The sequence below is a fragment of the Vespa velutina genome, chromosome 11 (assembly GCF_912470025.1).
Source record: "Vespa velutina chromosome 11, iVesVel2.1, whole genome shotgun sequence".
NCBI lineage: Eukaryota > Metazoa > Arthropoda > Insecta > Hymenoptera > Vespidae > Vespa > Vespa velutina.
The window spans coordinates 6,509,589-6,514,588 of NC_062198.1; the positions used below are offsets into that span (position 1 = coordinate 6,509,589).

The 5,000-nt window shown below is 34.2% G+C and overlaps 1 protein-coding gene across 10 annotated transcripts in view; it reads right to left on the reverse strand.

Annotated features, from left to right (window-relative positions):
• Positions 1–5,000, reverse strand: part of LOC124953200 — a 101,373-nt gene that overhangs the window by 53,165 nt on the left and 43,208 nt on the right. For 4 of the 10 annotated variants that reach the window (XR_007102162.1, XR_007102158.1, XR_007102145.1 and 1 more), the window contains 2 exons: positions 2,081–2,482; positions 1,715–1,943 (listed from right to left, as the gene is read on the reverse strand). The exons of 3 other annotated variants lie outside the window; for them this stretch is intronic. The gene's annotated coding sequence lies outside the window, so the exon portion shown is untranslated. Of the gene's footprint in view, positions 1–1,714; positions 1,944–2,080; positions 2,483–5,000 lie in introns of those variants that run through there. 3 more of the 10 variants (XR_007102159.1, XR_007102156.1, XR_007102146.1) reach the window with 1 other exon arrangement.

The window sequence follows — 5,000 nt, forward strand, 5'->3', positions numbered from 1 at the left end:
GATATAAAAAAAAAAAAAAAAAAAAAAAAAGAAAAAAAAAGAAGAAAAGAAAAAAACAACAACAACAACAAAAATAAAAGTTCAAGGATTATCTCGAAGTAATCGCGTATATGGCCCAAGATTTTTTTCTTTTCGTCTTTGATTTACGATTGAGAAAATTCTTTCTCGTCGTGTTTCTCCATTATCTTCTTCCTTCTTACTTTTCTTTTTTCTTTTTTCTTTTTTCTTTTTTTTTTTTTTATTATTTGTTTCTCTCGTTTCTTTCTTTCTTTCCATTTTTTTTCTTTTATTATTATTATTATTATTATTATTATTATTATTATTATTTTTCCTATACTTCTTTCTCTATATCTTTCACTCTTTTTTTGTCTTCTTTTTTATCCTTTCTTTTTTTTTTTTTTTTTTCTTTTTCCTTTTCTCGTTGTTTCTACTAACGCATAGCACATTACACAAAATGCGAATTTTAATAAACACATTGCGAATATATATTTTGTATAGAAATGACATTAAAGATGCACGGTACGTTCATTGGAAGAATTTTTAAAATGTCGACGTGAATAGAATGTAGACGAGAGTTTTAGGGTTAAATAGCATTATGATTATGATAGTGAATGATGGGGGTGGGGTGGGGTGGAACGGGTAGGGGAATGGTGAAGAAAGAAAAAGTAAATGAAAATAAAAAATAGGGTGGGGGGGAGGGAGGGAATGGAGAGAGAGAGAGAGAGAGAGAGAGAGAGAGAGAGAGAGAGAGAGAGAGAGAGAGGAATAAGAAAAGAAAGAAAAGAGAAGGGAAAAGTGCGATCGAATAATAACACCCTAAGGCAATTTAATTGAATACATCAATATTTGTAAATTTCTAATAATACGATTCGAAATTAGATTTGATTTCGTGGTATAGAAAAATCGATCGAACTGCATTTAATCGGGTTAAGTATTGTAGGAAGGGTTGAAAAGTGAGTTAGAGAGAGAAAGATAAAGGCAGAGACAGAGAGACAGAGAGAAAGAGAGAAAGAGAAAGAGAAAGAGAAAGAGAGAGAGAGAGAGAGAAAGAGAGATAAAGGTAGGGTGAAAGGTTAAGTTGTAGGGGGGTAGGAAACGGTTAGAGACAAGTGAGACAGGAAAACCGTATATCTTAGTATAGGAACTAATATACATTGGTTGGTGAAAGGGTTAAATTTAGAGGCACCTTTTATCTGGATCTTTGTGATAGATCCTTCTCGAGGATTTCCGTTTCCTTTCAACCGTGTCTGTTCAAGGATAAACCGTTCGTTAGATTTTCGTAACGAGTTAAGAAACGTCAAACGAGCGCGTCGTTCTAATTTCTTGTAATTAAAATTTAAAAGAGCATTCGATTACGTCGATCGTCACGAAGAAAAACAAAAAGGAAGAGAGAGAGAGAGAGATTGACATTTTTTTTTCTTTCCTTCTTCCTTCTTTTTCTTTTTTTATTTTCCATCGCCATGAAAATATTTCGATTTCTATCGTTTCATATCAGGGCGTCATGAAGTTTTTTTTAGAATTGAAATTAACGGGTGATTGTTAATTAAATAATCGTTATCGTGATTCATCGATTCATTTTTCTTTTTGTTTAGTATTTTTCTCTTTTTCTTTCTTTTTTTCCCCTGTTTTTTCTCTCCCTTTTTGCAAATTTTGCCACAATTTTTGCAAATTTTTTCGATCTCATAATTTAACTAATAACAACAACAACAACAACAACAATAACAAAAATATATATATATATACACAAACATACACACACACGTGAATGTAACTTCGATCAATTTCAAGATAATCGACTTTATTTTTTCATTTGTTTATTCATTTATCCATTTATTTATTTATTTACTTATTTATTTATATATTTATATTTCGTAAAATATTTCCTCAGTAACTTTCCTTCACTTCGATTTCCTAATCGTATTATTGTAATTATTCAAACTCCCCTAAAAAGAAAAAGGAAAAGAAAGTGAAGAAGAAGAGAAAAAGGAAGAAAAAGTGGGGAAACAAAAAAAAAGGAAGATAAAAAAAAAAAAGAAGAAAAGGGGAAAATAAAAGGAAAATAAAAAAAAAATGAACCAACATGATTCGACGTATTTTATCGTTATAACGTCGTGGTCCCACGTCATCTCTCTATTCTCGGAGGGATTAATTGTTCTAATTAAGAAGATCGTAGCTCCGGAATAACTCGTCGAGTTTATATTCGTCCACGGATGCTGATACGTTCTTATCGTCATCATCATCATCATCATCATCATCATCATCATCATCATCATCTTCTTCTTCTCCTTCTACTTCTTCTTCTTCTTCTTTCTCTTTTTTTTATACTTTTTTTCTCTCTCTCTCTCTCTCTCTCTCATTCTCTCTGTCTTTCTCTCTGTCTGTCTCATTTTCTCCCTCGTTTGCAATGCTATTTTTACATTATTCGTTGTTGTGTCTCGACTGTACGATCACGAGGAGCCCGACGTAAATAAATATCTGTTTGCTTGAGTCACGATTACGAGATATGAGAGCGAGAGAGAGAGAGAGAGAGAGAGAGAGAACAAAAAGAAAAAGAAGAAGAAAAATTGAAACGAATAAAAAGAGGACGAATGAAAAATTTCTAAAACGTTCTATGCCATATTATTTGCGATTGAAATATATTTTCCTTTTTTTTTCCATTCAAACTTTTTTTTGTCGCTTTTTTTTTTTTCTTTTCCTTTGTATCGTAAAAAAAAAACAACAACAACAGAAAATAGAAAACAGAAAAGAAGAAGAAGAAGAAGAAGAAGAAGAAGAATAAATTCCTCACCCATCATCAACCCTTCAATCGAAAATATCAAATTCTTCAATGCACACACACACACACATACACACACACATACACAGGAGTCTTCTACTCGGCAAAAAAGATGAAAAAGTCGAAGAAAAAGAAGAAGAAAGAAAGAAAGAAAGAAAGAAAGAACGAACGAACGAACGAACGAGCAAAGAAAAACAAAAAAAAAAGAAAAAGAAAAAGGAAAGAAAAGAATGGAGGAAAGAAATCAAATAAAAAAAAGAAAAAAGAAAAATTAAAAAAAAAAAAAAGAAAAGAAAGAACAAAGTATAAAACGAAAGAACGATCGTGATATCTCTTAATCGCAGAAGGAGGAGGAGGAAGAGGAGGAGGAGGAGGAGGAGGAGGAGGAGGAGGAGGATGGACTGCATGCATTCTCTCGGTTATGCGTTAGTTGCCCGGGGGTGAGAAGGGTGATACTGGGACCGCGTAGGGAGGAGGGAGGGCGTTGCAAAAGGTATAAAAAAGAAAAATGAGAGGGAAAAAAAGGGAAAAAAAAGAGATTAAGAAAAAGAGAAAAGAGATCAGAGAAAAATGAGAAAGAGAGAGAGAGAGAGAGAGAAAGAGAGTGGAAAAAAAAAGAAAAGAAAGGAAAAAAGAAAGAAAGAAGAAACAAAATCTTGCCCTTGACCCTTCTCAGCATCCAGATTTCTCGGACAACTTGGACCACATTCTGGGTCGTCTTCTTGGCGTTCCCGAATCCGATCCGGTTTGGTGATGCCGCAGGAAACGAGACAAGACATAGAGAAGAGAAGAGAAGAGAAGAGAAGAGTACAGATGAGATGAGAAGAAAGAAGAGAAGAGGAGAAATTCGAAAGAAAGAAAGAAAGAAAGAAAGGGAGAGAGAGAGAGAGAGAGAGAGAGAGAGAAGAAGAAATTGAAAAGAAAGAGGAAGAAAGATGGAAGTTAAGGTGAAGGAAGGGTGAATAAGAATGAAGAAGGATGAATAAGGGTGAAGAAGATTGAAGAAGGGTGGCAATGATGATGGTAATGGCGATGTTGATGTTGATGTTGATGCTGATGGTGAAATCATACAAGAAGAAGAAGAAGAAGAGGAGGAGGTCCTGTCTTTAGTCCAAGTTTTAAGTTTGAAAGGTTGGATGAGGGGGTTGAGAGGTAGTAAGATCTAAGATCGTGTTAGGGATAAGGGGACTAAATAGGGATAGGGAGATTGAAAACGACCAAGCTACACAGAGAAATTATTAAGTGAACGAAAGTAAAGTAAATATTATGATAACTATGGTGAGGATAGGTGGGGGGAGGGGAAGGAATGATATAGTGAAAGGATTTGGGAAGGTAAAAAATGTACGTTGTATGTAATTTCTTTTTATTTTCGAGAGAACGTTGAAATAAACGAAATACTTTTTACATTTCGTAATTCATTCATTTCTTTCTTTCATTCTTTCATTCTTTCATTCTTTCTTTCTTTCTTTCTCTTTTGATAAACTATTGAAAAATATCTAAGATTATATGATTATGTTTCTCTTTCTTTCACCATCACGCTCCTCTCCCCTCCCCGCCACTCCCCTCTCCCACGATACTATGCAGTTAAACCACCGCCGAGAATTTCCCCCGTTCTCTCCCCACACATTCCCCCCCACCCCCCACTCTTCTACCATCCCGCCCATTCAACTTTAAGCGGGAGGGAAACTCGAGATACCCTTGGCGAAGTGAAATTTGATTCTCTTGATAATTTCATTTGCCAAGAGTTGAAAAAGAAAACAAAGAAGATGGAGGAATAGAAGGAAGAAAGATAAATAAATAAATAAATAAATAGAATACTTTAGGATCTCGATGACACTATCAAAGTTGAAATAGTTCGAAAAGAGAGAGAGAGAGGGGGGGAGGGTGGAGGGGGAAGGGGAAGGAAACTTATCCCTTATCATTAAAACATTTTTGGTGGTCACGAATATTTTATAACGCATTTTACTGCCATCGCGAACGTTCATTATATATATATATATATATATATATATATATATATATATATATATATATATAAAAAAGCATTTTTTACCCTACGTACTTTGCGGTCAAATTTCATTTTCTTGCTTTCACGATTAATCGTGATTGCAGAATGATTATTTTTCTTTATGTTTTATTTTTTTTGTTTTGTTTTGTTTTCTTTCGTCCCTTCCTATCCCACTTCCCGTCGCTGTCAATCCCACCACCCTTCCTCACCAACATC